Raw genomic sequence first — 18,212 nt, 5'->3', positions numbered from 1 at the left:
ATGTCCTTCAAGGCCCATGTGTTAAAAGCTTGGTCTCAGTCTATGGTTCTATTTGGAAGTGGTAGAACATTTAAGAGTTGAACCCTCAGCCATGTGTGGTGGTGTACGCCTTTAATCCCAGCACTTGGGAGGCAGAGGTAGGAGGATCACAGTGAGTTCCAGGCCACCCTGAGACTACATAGTAAATTCTAGGTCAGCCTGGGCCAGAGTAAGACCCTACCTCTTAAGAGGAATGAGGGAAATTAAGTTATTGGAGGCATGATCTTCCTAGCATTCTTTCTGCTTCCTGGCCACTATAAGGTCAATAGATTTCTTCTGTCACTCCCACCATGATATAAAGTCTTTTCACACTTCCAAAACATCTAAGCCATGAAACCATTAGAGTGAACCATAAGCTGAAAAATGCCTTCCCTTCTTTTAAGTTAATTATCTCATTGGCAGAAAGCTAACTAGCACACCCTCTTTCTCAAAGCTTAGAACTTACCTTTCCTAAATCTTTAGGACTAGGCTACAGTGTCACCATTAAAGCAGGTTGGTAATCATCTGGGGAACCAAAAGGAGGTCAGTGAAATATGAAACATTTCTCCTTTGTTCTCTTTCTTTAGCTTTTTATTTGTTTGTTTTTGCACTAGAGTCTCACTCTAGCCTAGGCTAACCTGGAATTTACTATGTACTATTAGGCTGGCCTCAAACTCACAGAGATCCTCCTACCTCTGCCTCCAGAGTGCTGGAATTATAGGTATGTGCCAACATGCCCAGACATCTTCTTTAGCTTTATCTTTTGATCTTCTCCGGAAACTTTGACCAAGACTTGGGGTCAACAGTTACAAGATAAAGGAGTAGGCATTGTCCTCCAGCTTGGGCAGTAATTCCTCCCGTGAGACTGAGAGGCCCCTTGGTGCTGGTGAGTTCAGCTGCAACCACTTGCTTGATCTGTACATACAGATCTTTACAAAATGTCACACCAATCATATCCAAGTCATCATGGCCATGGCAAAAAGTACATGTCAATATATAAACAAAACAGGAAAAGATGTCAAAACACTGGGGAAAGATCTTAAATAGGTCTTAGGAAGATACATACAGGCAACATAGTTTAATTGAAATAGTATGGCATAAGAGGGAAAAAAAAAGTACTATATCTGGCCATAGTAAAATTTTACATGTCTTTATTTATAAACAAAGATAAAAGGAAATTCAGGGATAAAATATTTGCAGCACATATAACAAACAAACGTTTAGCATCTGGAATACATAAGAACTTTTACAAATCAGTGAAAAAAAACATAAAAGTATGCAAACAATGTGAACAGATTGTTAACAGAGGCTAAAAACGGGATGACCACTGGCTTATATAGTCATAGTAGTTAATTCGGTAAATTCAAATTAAAACCACAATAGGATAACATTGGTTGCTTTTGGAACTTTGGCATTATATTGTCAAAACAATTAAAGGCTGACAACAACACTAAGTGCACAAGATGTTGGCAAGGCAGTTGGAGTTGATATTAACTCCTGGCAGGAATATGCTTTAATGGAATCACTTGGGAAAACTGTTTGGTACCATACAGTCAAATTAAACCTGCTCATATCTTAAGAACTCTATTCCCTTAGAGTAACTCTTCCTCACATTTACAAGATGCAAACATCCATTGAACCAGTGATTCTCAGAACATAAAATGGGAACTCATCAAAATATCTATCAACAGAAAAATGGGCAATAAATTTTTGAAGTATTCAGATGATGGAATACAAAACTGAGGTTAAAATAAACAAGCTACAACTTCATGTAATGCTTTTGTTTCAGCAAGACCCATCCAAAATTCAGATGTTGAAACTTAATAGTCATATGGTGGTTTCAAGATTATGTTTTAGAGCTGGAGAGATGGCTCAGTGTTCAAAGGTGCTTGCTTGCAAAGCCTGTGCTAAGTGCACAGAAAGATACATGCATCTGGAGTTTATTAGCAGTGGGAAGAGGCCCTGAAATGCCTATTTACACTTCCTCTTTCTCTCCCCTTGCACATAAATAAAACATATATGTTAAATAACAGGTTTAAGAAATAATTGAGTTAGGCCAGGAATGGTGGTTCACACCTTTAATTCCAGCACTGGGGAGGCTGAGGTAGAAAGAGTGCCATGAGTTCAAGTCTAACCGGGGCTACAGAGGGAGTTCCAGGTTATCTTGGGCTAGAGTGAGACCCTGCCTTAAAAAATGGAAGCAAAAACAGAAAAAGAAAAAGAAAACAAAGATAATTAGGTCATAAGTGCATCTTCCAGCATTCAACTCTTTTTCACCACCTTCTACCGTGTGAGGATATAGTGGTCTTCCCTTCTGAAGGACCAAGCAACAAGGCACCATTTTGGAAGCAGAGAGCAGTCCTTACTAGACAACTGAACCTGATAGTGACTTTATGTTGGATACCCAGGCAACAGATTAGTGAGAAAATAAATTTTCTCTCTTTTTAAATTTTTATTTATTTGAGAGACAGGCAAAGAGACAGAATGAGTGAGAAAGAGATAATGGGCAAGCCAGGGCCTCCTGCTACTGCAAACGAACTCCAGATACATGTGCCACCTTTTGCATCTGGCTTATGTGGGTCCTGGGGAACTGAACCTGGGTCATTTGGCTTTGCAAGTAAGTGTCTTAACCACTAAACCATCTCTCCAGCCCAAATTTTCTCCTTTTTATACATTACCCAGTCTCAGGTATTTTGGTATAATACCACTAAATGTACTAAGAAATATATTAACATGGTTAAATCTTAAAAACTACTGAGTGAAAAAAGCTAGCTCTAGAAGTATATACACAATGTTTTTCCATTTATATAAAACTTAAAACCATGTAGAACAATATCAGAGTTGATCACAGATATGTAAATATTGAGCAGAAGTACAGAAACATCATGGGAAGAATAAAACCAAATTTGGGTAGCAGTTACCTGGGTAGGGAAAAGGAGAAAGACGAGGTAGACAGGAAGAGATGGGATCAGAGAAGGATATAGGGACCTTCAGTTTCTGTAATTCTTTTCAAAAATAGGTAATAGATACAAGATATTGATTACATAATTTTCTATGCCTAAAACAGTTAACAATTGACAATAGAAACAATAAGATTTAGGGTCTGGAGGGTTAATCGAAATCTAAGAGGGTATGAATAAGTCATATGGAATCCTACTTTATTGTACAGTGATACACCCATAAGCCATAGATTGCTACTTGAAAAACTTCAGTGCTAGGGATGTGATACCATCCAGTGAGTTGTTGGCCAGGGATGTCTCTGATGCCCCCAAAACATTACAGGCCATTGCCAAGTCTCTTGTTTTCTCACCAGGAATAGATGGTAAGACCCTATTGCTAAAGACTCCACATGCTTGGGCTGAAGGGTCACTGAGAAATCCTGCTGGAGCTGAGCTGAAAACCTCCTCCATGTAGACCGAAAGCTACACTGTATGCAGTTCCATGGGAGAGAAAGAAATCACCAGTGGAGACACTCAATGGTAGACACTGCCAGCCTTAAATTTAGCTAGCCAGATCAAGTGAGCCAACAGGTGCAATAGTGGCATGTCTGTTATGAGGGAAACCAACTGCTCTCTATTTGGACTGTGGCCTGCTCCACAGGAGGGAATGCATGCCTGACACTGAAAACCTATGATGGGGGGAAGTCATGAGCCCTAGGGGTGAAACACCTGATGGTGTCTGGATAAATACATATATTATGCTCACCAAGCTTCCCAGTAAGTGCTTTTTTTGTTGTTTTGTTTTTTGAGGTAGGGTCTCACTCTAGTCCGGGCTGACCTAGATTTCACTATGTAGCCTCAGAGTGGTCTGGAACTCACCGTGATCCTCTTACCTTTGCCTCCCAAGTGCTGGGATTAAAGGCATGCATCATCACGCCCAGCTGTAAGTACTTTTCTTAATGTCCATACCCATATATTAATACTACTCTCAGTTTTGGTTAGAGAAGCTTTGCTTTTCAGATGATGGTGACCTCTAGGATGACTCTGCTGAGAAGTAACAGAGTAGTGCTTAGCACTGAAACATTTTTATCACACCTTCAAAGGCTCAGGGTCCATTGCAGGATAGATGGTGGGAAAAATGTAAGAGCCAAAAGAAGGATAGGACTCCTTACAATACACTCTTCCAGACACAAAATGGCCTGGATGTCCATGACCTCCCAGTTCCTGGCACTACCGCCACAAGATCAGTATAATAGGAAAAATGATGACATTACAACAAAAGAGAGACTGATTGAGAGGGAGGAGATATGATGGAAAGTGGAGTTGTAATGGGGAAAGTAAGGGGGAGAGAAGTATCATGGTTTATTGTCTGTAATTATGGAAGTTATCAATGATTAAAAAATTAAAAATAAATAAATTGGTTAAAAAAAGATTTATGGTCAGGATACCTGGGCTTGAATAGGACCTGTACAAATCACTTAGACTTGTAAAAATTGCTCAAATTCTCTGGGTCTGTTATTACGTCTGCCAAAAATAGAAGTACATCCCTGATACTTGGTAAAGCCAGAATTGGGTTGCCTCCACAATGAGCTCTTGGGATATCCATGAGATCCCCAAAACAATGGAGGACATTGCCAAAGCACTGAATTACCTCCCAGACCTAAAAGGCATGACTCCATTGCTGAAGATTGTTCTGCCCAGTGCTCGGCACCCCCAGTGACCACCAAGGAGAACCAAACATGTATGCAAGAGCAAGGAGCTTTATTTTCGGGCTTAAGCTTGGTCTCTTGACTTCACCAATGCAGTGGATCCATACAAGAGCCCCGAGTAGCAGGGGGGCAGGTTTTTTATAGGGATTTGAACAAAGAAGTAGGGAATGGGTACATGATTGGTTGATTTCTTAGGACATTGGCTGCAAGGTTGGCAGGCGGGTGCTAGGTAACTAAGCAACAAGCAGCAATAACATTTGTATGTATTTCGATTGGCCAAGACAGGGAGGTAGGCGGGACAAATTTCTTTTTTTTTAAATGTTAATTTTGTTTATTTTTATTTATTTATTTGAAAGTGATGCAGCAGACAGAAAGAGGCAGACAGACAGAGAGAGAATGGGGCACCAGGGCTTCCAGCCACTGCAAACGAACTCCAGACGTATGCGCCCCTTGTGCATCTCGCTAACCTGGGTCATGGGGAATCGAGCCTTGAACCAGGGTCCTCAGGCTTCACAAGCAAGCGCTTAACCACTAAGCCATGTCTCCAGCCAGGGACAAATTTCTTAATTGGCCGAGACAGGGAGGTAGGAGGGACAAGTCTCAGGTGTCCTGGATAGGGGGCGGGGCAGCTGCCCCTTAGTTTCTTTGTTTAAGCTGAAACTTGTAACTTAGGCCTAACCAGGGCAACACTCTACTGAAGCCTGTCATGGTGTCATTTAGTTTTTGGGTCCTTCAAAGATACCACAGATTGTGGTCACAGGACATTGAAATACCATGTTGGAACTGAAAGGGGAACTACATCTCACCTATATAGCCCTCATAGTGCTGGAGAGCCCTATGGGAGCTGCTGGAGGACAGTGGTCACCAATAGCATGAATAAGCAGGGGACCCTGCAGACTATGAAATCAACCAGCTAAACAAGGAGCACACACTTGTGCAATAGTGGCATGCAGCCTCTGCTGGTGACTGACTATTCCCTGACTGGATATGAGTCCTGCTCAGTGGGAGAGAACTCATATCTGATATTAGAAACAAAGTCAGAATCCCATGGTCAAGAAACTCACACTTCAGAAAGAAACCCCCACTGCTCTCTTGAGAAGAAGAGTGGGCTTGCACACCAAAAAAAATCTCTCAAATAACTTTCATACCCCCTTTATCCCAAGCTGCTCTCACTCGTGGTTGGAGAATCTGCTTTATTTTACAGATGACAAAGAAAATGGAGGAGAAACAAGATCCATCTATAGCACATAAAGATAGGTGACTGCCCACCACAAGATGTGCCACTTCTACCACAGATGCCAGGGCCTAGGAGAAATTTCAGAGGACGTGGTGACATGAGTACTACTGTTACCATTAGCCTGACAACCAGTTCGAGACAGACATGGTGATCAATAAAGACCTATCAAAGCAGAAATCCAGAGGCTACAGAGAGCTCAACAATAAATCAGACTACCAACATGCCTGCCATACCCAAGGGAAAATTATGGAAAAGGGTATGGAAAGATTGTAAGAACCAGAGTGGGTACAAATATCCTGAGGCATGGTGCCCCACTATCCCACAAAGACTGACTGAGGTTTTCATGACCCCACAGTGAATACTGTAATCCCAATGAGGAGGGCCCCCAGAGTAACAGAAGCCAGGGTGAGGGGATAAAAGAGTATAACCTGCTATATGTAAAATTCAATTAAAAAATTAAAAATAATTTAATAATTATATATTAATATATATTATATATATTAATTATATTAATATTAATACTAATTTAATAATTTAAAAATAGGAGTATAATGGGAGCCTTAAGTCTATTTATTAGATTTCACAGCTATCCTTAAGGGGAGAAAGTTAAGCAATGGCCGAGAAATATGTGGTTTGAATGTGAAATGTCTCATGTATTTTGATTCCCCAGCACCACCAGATGCACAAGTTGGCCCCTGCATCTGGAGTTCATTTGCAGTAGCTAGATGCCCTAGCGCACCCATTGTCTATCTCTCCGTGTCTCTTTCTCTAAATAAATAAATAAAATACTTTACAAATCATTATCTTACAGGGCTGAGAGCTTGGCTCACTTTGGCAAGCTGAGCTTTTAAGCAGGAGGCTGTAGGTTTAACCCCCAGCACCACAATCAATAAACAAGTAAACAGGCAAAAATAAATAAATAAAAAGTTTAAAAAAGTGGCCAGAAGAATGCAGGAGGAGGGAGGAAATGAAAGGGATGAGAAATAAGACAGAAAAAGGTTAGGAGGGGTGAGGCAGAGAAGGTCCTTGATGTGAGGCTGTTAAACAGATAAATTGTTCTTGGCACACCTAGTTATGAGTGCCTAAGGAAGGCAGCAGAAGCAGCAGAGGACATGCTAAGCTCCTGCTGAAGCTCAAATTGGATTTCTGGCAGTTTAGAACCATCCTTTGTCTCCTGATAGGAAATAGCTTTTATTTATTTTTTTTTTCTTTTTAAAGGTACTGGGAAAAGAATCTAAGGAGTCACATGTGCTAGGCAAGGGCTCTACCACTGAACTACATCTCCAGTCGTCTTTTTATTATTTTTTATTGTTTATATTAAAATACAAAAAATTAGGTTTCATTAATGTACTTTTCAAATAAAATTTGTTTTTTCTCCCTTCCCCTACTTTTCCCCTTTCCTTCTCTTGCAGCCTCCCCCACCATAGCCTTCTGTTTTTCTCATCATGTCTTGTTTCCCTCTTGTAGTCTCATGTCTAGTATCATATCTCCTATCTACTTTTCAATTCCCTTATTTACATATATACAAATATTAAAAGTTAGGACAGCCGTATGAAACAGCATGGATTTTTGTCTTTCTGAGCATAGATGACCTCAATAACATTTTCCTAGTTCCATCCATTTTCCTGCAAATCTCATGATTTCATTTTTATTTACAACCTAATATCTAGTCATTAGTTGATGGGCATCTAGATCAATTCCATTTCCTTGCTGTTGTGAATAGACTATCAATGAACATGGATGTGCAAATATCTTTGCATTAAGGCGTAGAGTGCTTTGAACATATATACAAAAGTGGTATAGCTGAATCATATGATAGTTATATTTAGCTGTTTGAGAAACCTCCACACTGATTTACATAGTGAATACAGAAGTTTACACTCCCACCAATAATGAATAAATGGGTCCCCTTTCCCTACATCTTCACCAGCATTTGTTGTCATTTGTTTTCTTGATGCTAGCCATTTTGACTGGAATGAGATGGAATCTCAAAGTGGTTTTAATTTGCATTTCTCTAATGGCTAAGGGAAATGCAAATTTAAAAAAAATTGGTCATTTGTGTTTTCTTCTTTTGAGAACTCTTTGTTCATTTCATTAGCCCATTTCTTGACTAGCAGTTTTGTTTACATTTTATATTGAGACAGGGTCTTATTAAGTTGTTCAGGCTGTACTTGAACTTACTCCATAACCCAGGCAGGCCTTGAATATATGATAAATATTCTTGGGTCAGCCTCCCAAGTAGCTGGGATTATGGGCCGGCAATCACCAGGTCTGGCAGGTTGTTTTTGTTTTCTTTTTAAAGGCAGTATCTACTCTAAATTTTTAATTTTTGTTTTTGTTATTTAAATTATATATGTATAAGTTTATGAATATCAGAAAATATAATCAAGAAAAGAACTCACCAGGCATGGTGGTACACACCTTTAATCCCAGCACTTGGGAGGCAGAGGTGTGAGTTTGAGGCCAGCCTGGAACTACAGAGTGAGTTCCAGGTCAGTCTGGGATATAGTGAGACCCTACCTCAAAAAAAAAAAAAAAAAAAAAAGTAACTGAAAACTCTATTGTAGTACATAGTCTAGTAACTGCTGTTAATACTGGATGTGAATGCATCCCAAATTGTATTGTTTCTATAACTGGACACAAGATTACCTTAGGTACTTGAAACTTCTCATTTCCCTTTTGAAATCAACCCTTTGTTTTTATTTTGTTACCACTGTAGATTCACATGCACTTGTAAGAAATGACAGCAAAAATTCCTATATAGGTTGTTAAACAATAATCTGTTCACACCCACACATATTTTGTCCTATCACTGGCTTTTATTACTGAATGGCATTGAATGAGCTATTTTACCATAACAAATAAACCTCAATAGAAAATCACTTAGAAAAGACATTGCACCTATGACCTTCATAACATAAGCTATAACTTTCTTTTCAGAAGTGTGTATAATTTAAGTGAATAATAATCTAAAACCCTATTTGTGAGAACATAGATGCTGCTGCTCTGAAGGAAGGTAGCAATGCACACCTAAAGCAGTGTGTGTGTGTGTGGGGGGGGGCAGACTCACAAGCTAAAATCCTCTTGGCTGCCACTGCTGTGAATACAATGATAAGCAGGCCACCCCCTCCCCACTGCTGCCCAGGGCCCAAAGCCAAGCAGGAAAGGAAGACCAGCTCCCTATTTCCAGGGGCCAAAAGTCCACTTGAATTGTGGCCTTGGGTCCTATCTAGTGTCTTTCTGACATCTCCCAGTTCTATTCAGTGCCTCTGTGGCTTCTAGCACTTAAGTTGGGTCACCTTGGAACTTTCTCCCTCCCCTGAAAACCTATAAGTAAGGTCATCTTACTTTGTTCCTCCGAACCGAATCCTTCCTCTGGCTTCAGAATCCCATAATGCTCATCCATGGCATAACACCCCCCAACTCATAAACCTGTCCCCCAGAAGAAATTTGTTTTAGTATCTCTCTACCAAACCTGGCCTTAAGAATCTTTTACAAAATTTTTTAAAATTTATTTTCAAAGAGAAAGAGAGGAGGAGGGAGAGAGGACAAGGGCCTATTGTCACTGCAAATTAACTCTGGATGCATGCACTACTTTGTTCATCTGCTTTTACATGAGTACTGAGGAATTGAGCCCAAATCATCAGGCTCTGCAAGCAAGTGTCTTTAACCATAAAGCCATTTCCCCAGCCCAAGAATATTTCTTTTGATAATTTTACTCTATTAAGAAGACATAAAATAATATTCAAATACAAGGAAAATGCCTCTTATTTCTGGCTTAACACTTTTTTTTTTGTTTTGTTTTCGAGACAGGGTCTCACTATGTAGCCTAGCCAAACCTGAAATTCACTATGTAGACCAGGCCAACCACAAACTTGGAGCGATCCTCCTGCTTCTGCCTCCTGAGTGTTGGAAGTACAGGCATAAACCATCATGCCCAGTAACAATAATATTTCTAAACCAATGATTTCTTTCCATAGATAATTCTAAATATTTTGTAAGAAATGAAAAATCATTTACATTTTAGAAGTATAGAATACTTGGGAATCATAAGTAAGTTGGTTAATTTATGGCTAGTATGCAAAGTCCCTCAAATATTTAGAAGCAGATAGATGGCCTACTTTGAGAGATTAAGGCTATGTTGTTACTCAGTAAGCTAAGGGTTATATCTGAACTAGTATTCATTACCTCATTTCAGTCTAGCTGGAACACAGCAGGGTTAATCCATAGTGAGAATTAAAAGGGAAAAAAAGGCATTGGAAAAAAAGTTTCAGTGTGATCTTGACCTGTAGCCCCGCTGCCAGTGTAATATCTCTTGCTATTACTTCCTGTGGTTACTTTGCTTCTTTTTTTTTTTTTTAAAGGAAAGGTTCAACAGAAGCTATTTGAATTTCAGCATACTTGTTAGTTTTGTAGTTTAAAAAATATTTTATTTATTAGTTTCAAGGAGAGGGAGGAAGGGAGGGAAGAGAAAGACACACACACACACACACACACACACACAGAGAGAGAGAGAGAGAGAGAGAGAGAGAGAGAGAGTGGGAGAGAGAGAGAGAGAGAGAGAACAAAGGCTTCAGTCCACTGCAAGTGAACTCCAGATGCATGCAACACTTTGTGAATATGGCTTTACATGGGTACTGGGGAATCGAATCTGGGTTGTTAGGCATTGCAGACAAGTGCCTTAACCACTGAGCAATCTCTCTAGCCCCAACTTTTGTAGTTTTGTGTGATTTTGAAGAATACAATTTTATTTATGCTTTAGAAATATGCTTATTTTTTAATGTTGTTTGGGTAAGGAGCATTACAATGTTTTTAAACTTTGGGTATGTAAAGGTTTTTCTTTGAAAAATTTAAATTTATTTTTATTTGTGTGGAGGGGAGAGAGAGAGAGAGAGAGAGAGAGAGGGAGAATCAGCGTGCCATAGCCTTTTGCCACTGCAAGCAAAATCCAGATGCATGTGTCACTTTATGTATCTGCCTTTATGTGGGTACTGGGGAATCGAACCCAGGCCAGCAGGGTTTGCAAGCAAGTGCCTTTAACTGCTGAGCAATCTCCCCAGTCCTCTAAAAGTTTTTAATCTGAACTTCATTTCAAGGTTTTTCCAGTGTAGGTTTATTCTTAATAACATTTTTCACAGTTTTATATATGTATATAATATATTTTGATCATTGTCCCCTCCCATCCCACTCTCCTGCCTTCTTCCCCCATGTCCCTTCCACTGTTCTTTTAACAACCAAAAAAAAAAAAAAAAAAAGGCTGGGCATGGTGGTGCGCACCTTTAATCCCAGCACTTGGGAGGCAGAGGTAGGAGGATCACCATGAGTTCGAGGCCACCCCGAGAATACATAGTGAATTCCAGGTCAGCCTGAGCCAGAGTGAGACCCTACCTCAGGAAAAAAAAAAAAAAAAAAAGACAACATTGCACTGGAATTCCCTGTTGAGGCCCTACCAAACTTACAAAAAATCAATAGATTTTCACTTACTCTTTTGACCTTTCATGAAATCTGGGGTCAACCAGGACTATGTCATCTATAGAGAGAAAGAGAGATGGTTCACTGGTCAGAAAAAATTTACTAAACAGATATTGATCCTTCAAATGATTCTTCCCATTCAATTCACCTTCTTCTTTGCATGGTCCTTCCTGAGCTTTACTTCAGGGTGCTCATTTCCTTCTCCCCAGGTTCTTTACCTTTTTGGATTCACTGATCAATGGGTTACACAGTGTCCATGAAGTCACAAAGATAGACTGCAAATAGAAAGCTATTGAGGAGTTACTTCCTATGTAGTTTTAGTCATGTCTAAATAAATTCTTCTGAAGCCCCCAACCTCAAGTCCCCAAGACCTTGAAGAAGGTACCTACCTATCCTTTTTGCCATCTCATTTGCACCAGGCTATCTTACCTTCCCGTCAGAACTGACTGGTCTTTTAAATTAAATTTTATTTATTTGTTTATTTATTTATTTATGAGAGAGAGAGAGAGAATGGATGTTCCAGGGCCTTAACCACTGCAAATGAACTCCAGATGCATGTGCCACCATATGCAACTGGCCTATGTGGATTCTTGGGAATTGAACCTAGGTCCTTAAGCTTCACAGGCAAGCACCTTAACCACTAAACCATCTTCCCAGCTCTGGAACTAGTCTTCTTAAAACCCTATGACTGGGACTGGAAATACTGCTCAGGGGTTAAAGGCATTTGCTTTTAAAGCCTGGTGACCCAGGTTCAATTTCCCAGAACCCACATTAATCCAGATGCATAAAAGTGGCACTTGTGAGGCCTCTCTTGTGCTTCCTGTTTCCTCTTTTCCTAGGACCCACTAACACGGGCCGCGTGCGCACGAAGACCATGAAGAAAGCGGCCGGGTCATCATCGAGAAGTACTACATGCGCCTGGGCAATGACTTCCACACCAACAAGTGCGTGTGCGAGGAGATCGCCATCATTCCCAAAAAGAAGCTCCGCAACAAGATAGCAGGCTATGTCACGCATCTGATGAAGCGGATTCAGGGAGGTCCTGTGAGAGGAATCTCCCTCAAGCTACAGGAAGAAGAGAGAGGAGAGATAACTATGTTCCTGAGGTCTCAGCCTTGGATCAGGAGATCATTGAGGTGGATCCAGACACTAAGGAAATGCTGAAGCTTTTGGACTTTGGCAGTCTCTTCAACCTGCAGATCACTCAGCCTACAGTGGGGATGAATTTCAAAACACCACGCGGAGCTGTTTGAATGTTTTCTGCTATTCTGTAATATTTTCAATAAATCTGGGAATGACTAAAAAAAAAAAAGTGGCACTTGTGTCTGGAGTTTGTTTGCAGCAGCAAGAGGCCCTGGTCCTTTGAGTTCTTTCTGTCTTATAAATACACACACACACACACACACACACACACACATATAATTATGGCCAGAAGACCAGGAAGAGCAAGGGATATTGAGAGAGTAGGAAAGAAGAGAGAATAGGGAGACAAAAGATTTCTAGGATTAGGAGGAGGCTCCAGGAGTATGAGATGGAGCAAAGGTAGAGCCAATGTGGTAGAGTCCAAGGCTACAAGTTAGGAAGAGGTTGGAAACCTCTCTACCCCAAACACAAATACTTGGGTTTGGGTAAAAAGGAGTTCACAGATTCAGAGCATTACGAGGCGTTACTCACTTGGACATGCTGGCCATGGAATTGATGTTGAGCTTTTTATGAGATGAGGGAAAGGGGGAGGTAATCTCAGTCATTTAGTCCCTGTTCTCCCTGTCCCCACCCCAATCTATCAGACAGACCTATTATGATAGAAACCTACTTCCTTAGATATCTTATCATCACCAAGTGTTTCCTGGTGCTTCTTTCCTTCCAAGGGCACTTCTTCAGTCATACACTTACCCAACCGTCAGCCATACACTTATGCAAAATCCTCCCTATTTTGTACAAATATTTGATTAACCTATTGTCTATTGCCTAAAATGGGTTGAGCTTCGGGAGTTGGCTAGAACATCATTGCCATCCTTCAGAGAGAATGTACTTTTCTGAAAAGAGGCCAGATAGAGGCCTGAATTCTGAAAAGTGTGAGGAAAATGTGTTTCTTGGACTTCATGAGGCTGGACACCATCTGGCACACAGTAAGCAGAAGAATGAATGAATGAGCGTATTTATTATATCTCTTCTTGTCCATGTAATGGATTGCCCTTTACTTATTGCTAAGAAGTATAGGAGTTTGTTTATAGAGGCTGGAGGTCCTGGAGTGCCCATTCTCTCCCTCCTTCCCTCTCTCTCAAAAAAATAAATTAGTCAATTAAAAAAATAAAATTAAAAATACTAAGAATATTTATTTATTTAAGAGAGAGACAGAGAGCTGGAGAGATGGCTTAGCGGTTAAGTGCTTGCCTATGAAGCCTAAGGACCCCGGTTCGAGGCTCAATTCCCCAGGACCCACTTTAGCCAGATGCACAAGGGGGCGCATGCATCTGGAGTTCGTTTGCAGCGGCTGGAGGCCCTGGTGCACCCATTCTCTCTCTCTCTCTCTCTATCTGACTCTTTCTCTCTGTGTCTGTCGCTCTCAAATAAATAAACGAGAGAGGGGCGGGGGGAGAAAACGGCAGACACAGAGAGTGAATATGTGTGTGCCAGGTCTTCCTGCCACCACAAATGAACTCCAGATTGCATGGACCACTTACTACATCTGGTTTTAAGTGGGTACTGGAGAATTGAACTTGCTTTGCTAGGCTTTGCAGGTAAGTACATCAACTGCTGAAACTTCTTTATAGTATTTTCCTCTGCTGCACAATAGGCCTGGCCTAAGGTTTCTCCTATAACAAACATGCCACCATTCCACTAGTTGGTACATTTTGCCTGGATGGCCAGTATTAAGGCTTGCATTGCCCACTGCTAATTAACAACCTTGACTTTTCTCCCCCAACAGACTGCGTAGCTCTTTCCAGTATCATAACAACTAGTCAACAGGGAGTTGGCTTCCAGCTCAGCTCCAGCTTGATTTCTCAGTGACCTGCTGTCCAAGCATGTGGAGTATTCAGCAATGGGACCTTACCATCTAGTCCTGGTGGGCAATCAGGAGCCTTGGCAATGGCCTATAATGTTTTGGGGTCATCAGGGGCCTCCATGACCAACAATGGGCTGAAAGGTATCCCACCCATGGCACTGAGATTTTTCTAATAACAATCTGTAGCTTCTGAGCAATATTCACCTCCAAAGAATAATTTTGCCCAAATTAGGTATTATTTATTTCATTTTTTATTGACAACTTCCATAATTGTAGACAATATTCCATGGTAATTCCCTCCCTCCTCCGATTTTCCCCTTTGAAATTCCACTTGCCATCATATCCCCTCCCCCTCTCAATCAGTCTCTCTTTTATTTTGATGTCATCATCTTTTCCTCCTATTATGATAGTCTTGTGTAGGTTTTGTGAGGTCATGGATATCCAGGCCTCCTACCTCTGCCTCCCAAGTGCTGGGATTAAAGGCATGTGCCACCATGTCCAGCCCATAATATATTTTGATCATAGTCTTCCCTGTTTTCTTTTGTTTGTCTCTCCATTACTTTCTTTTTAATGGAGAACTTTAATATATATATACAAATTGCATCTTGATCATATTCTCATCGGGTTATGCTCTTATGTTCTCCTTTCCCTTACCTCTCATTCCATTGAGGGCCCGCCTCAGTGGGGTTATCATTGATAATCACTGTGGGGTCATGAATGTACCAGTCAGTCTCTATGGGTCGGGTCAATGCCTCAGAGTATACTTACTACCCTGAGGCTCTTCCATTGTTTCAGCTCCCCTTTCTCCAATATTCACTTGAGCTCTTAGCACCCTCTCATTTTCTGCTTTGATGAGTTTTGAGTCTTCTCAGTGTCTCCTGACATCTCCCTGGAGGAGATTCTCAGTCTAGCAGTGAAAGCAGCACTCATATGTAATCTGCCACTTCCTCTGTAGTATTTTCTGGGCCCTGTTGGTTGTGATAGAGATGATTCATGCTGTTCAAGGCACTAAGTTTTCTGTTCCTGTCATTTTGATGGGAATGGGTCTCCCCAGTATTCACTGCCATCTGTAAAAAGCAGATTCTGTAGCAAAGAATGAGAGCAGCATGGATCAATGGGGATAAGCATAGACTTTTAGAACACCTTTGACAAGTATAATCTCTCCTTTTAGTCAAGGAACAGTGGAAGATTCTGTCTAGATCTATGAACTTCCAAGCCATAGGGTTGACTTGGTTGTCAGTACTGGGCATGAATTCCCTCCCACTGAACAGGCCTCATATCTAATCAGAGAGCAGTTGATTAGCCCCATAACCTACATGCCATTATTACACAGGTGTGTACATCTTGCCTGGTTGGTTGATTTTGCCACTTGCAGGATTCACTACTTTTTTTTTAAAATTTTTACACAGCAGATGACCAGTAGTCCCCAGTTATTCACAGTGCTTTCCAGCACTATGAGAGTTATCCAGCAGGGAGTTGGCTTCCATCTCAGTTCCAGCTTGATATCTCAATGCCCTGTGGTATCAGAGTTGAGTTGTTAGAAGAATTAAATAAGTCTTTGTTAATTAAATAAGTCCTTGTTAATTTAAAAACTAGAATTTGTATCCAAATTTTGCTCAATAAAGTGAGAACTATTTTACAAAGACAGTAAAATAAATCTCGAATTCTTATTTTTACCTTCAAAAATTATTTATTTATGTACTTACTCATTTAAGAGGAGAGAAAGAGAGAGAGAGAGAGAGAGAGAGAGAGAGAGAGAGAGAGAGAGAAGAAGAAGAAGAAGAAGAAGAAGAAGAAGAAGAAGAAGAAGAAGAAGAAGAAGAAGAAGAAGAGGCAGAGAGAGCATACGCATAGCAGGGCCTCTAGCCACTGCAAACAAACTCCAGAGACAAGTGTCACCTTGTGCATCTGGCCTATGTGGGTACTAGGGAATTGTACCTGGGTCCTTTGGCCTTGCTGGTAGGAGGTCTGAGTAAGAAAACATTTATAGGGCTGGAGAGATGGCTTAGCAGTTAAAGCAAGTTCAATTCCCCAGGACCCACATAAAGCCAGATGCACATACATCTGGAGTTCATTCGCAGCAGCTGGAGGCCCTGGCATTCCCATTCTCTTTGTCTGTCTGTGTCTGTCTCTCTCTTTGCAAACAAATAATAAACATATTTTTACAAACACTTATAACAAAAGCATGATTAATGCAAGGACATAATTCCCATTTGTTGCTTCATTAAAACCAAAATAAGCATTAATTTTTATCACTTACAAATATACCAAAGAAAATTCTAAATACTTTAGGCAATTTTTAAAATACCTAAATATAAAAGGACTTGAGAAATATAAAGAGTGAGTGTTGGGGGATAGAGAGAAATGAGAGTCAGAAATATTCTTAGAGGGATTTTGAATTCAGTTACTTGGGATACACAACTGTTGATAGCTGAAGATGAGTGTCACCCAGCTTTTTTTGAAGTCTATGTAGATGTGTTCTCAGAAGAAGCTGGCACAAGTTTGAGGTGAGAAAAAGTAATTTAAGAGTTTGTCTCCTGACGTTTTATAGCACAGGAGGTAGAGTGTTTTCCCGTCAGACTGCAGGAAGTCTTTGATGCAATATCTTTTTTTTCTTCAATTGTTGAAATCAATTTGTTTTTACCTCTCACTCCTAGTTTGTTCATCTTCCTGGAGCTCACTGTGGAAAGACTATAACCAATTTTGAAATTTTAGTTAGTATGTATTAAAGTTCCATATAAGAGTGTGTAATGTATCCCTTTAATAGAGATGGCTCATATAGATTTTACTTTATTTTTATAGGATAAGCAGTCCATATTTTATAAGGGTTTAATTAATTTCTTTCAAGAAGGGATACATCTTAGATTTAGAAGAACTAGTTGGAGTTGACTAAAGAAAACTAACACTTTAGACAATTGGCAACTAGAGCCATCTATTTCACAACCAAACAAGATGATTAAAAATCCCACACATGGAAAAGGAGATATAAAGGGAAGAGAAAGGAAGGGAGGAGGGTACTTAATAGGTTGATATTATATATATGTAAGTACAATGATTGAGATGGGGAGGTAATATGATGGAGAATGGAATTTCAAAGGGGAAAGTGTCGGGGGGGATGGAGGGAATTTCCATGTGATATTTTTTTATAATCATGGAAAATGTTAATAAAAATTAAAAAAAAAAGATACCAACCCCCCCCAAATAGAGTGAAATGAAAAAAAAAATCCTACACATGGGCTGGAGAGATGGTTTAGCAGTTGAGGCACATGCCTGTTAAGCCTATGGACCTATGTAAGCCAGATACACATGGTGGTGCATACGTCTGTAGTTTGTTTAGAGTGGCTAGATACCCTGGCAATCCATTCTCTCTCTGTCTCATAAATAAATAAATAAATAAATAAATAAATAAGAAAAACAATCATACACACAATAAAAATTTTGTACCATAAGCCAAATATACATATAAATATTTGTTTACTGATACAAGTTTTATGATTATTATGTAATTTAGTAGGAATACCCTAAGAAGAAATAATTCTCCTTTTTGTTTGTATATATGTGTGTGGTATGTATGTGTGTTTCTGGGTGTGTAGGTGTACATGTTTGTGTGTGGCATATATGTACATATGTGGAACCCAGAGGTTAACATTGAGTATCTGCCTCAATAACTCGCTGCTTTATTTTTTTGAGACAGGGTCTCTCACTGAACCTGAAGAGCCCCCCCAACTTTTGGCTAGATTAGCTAGTTAAAAACCATCAAGAATACTTTGTTTCTGCCTCCATAGCATTTGATAGCAGAAACATGCCACTTTTGCATAGATGATGGGGAT

The 18,212-nt window shown here is 40.1% G+C and overlaps 1 pseudogene; it reads left to right on the top strand.

Moving 5' to 3' along the window:
* Window positions 1–984: 984 nt before the first annotated feature.
* On the top strand, window positions 985–12,681 carry LOC101602019 (annotated as a pseudogene).
* Window positions 12,682–18,212: the final 5,531 nt, after the last annotated feature.

The sequence above is a fragment of the Jaculus jaculus genome, chromosome X, assembly GCF_020740685.1.
Source record: "Jaculus jaculus isolate mJacJac1 chromosome X, mJacJac1.mat.Y.cur, whole genome shotgun sequence".
Classification (NCBI taxonomy): Eukaryota; Metazoa; Chordata; class Mammalia; order Rodentia; family Dipodidae; genus Jaculus; species Jaculus jaculus.
The sequence above is the reverse complement of the archived record's forward strand: the minus strand, read 5'-3'. Positions and strand labels throughout refer to the sequence as shown.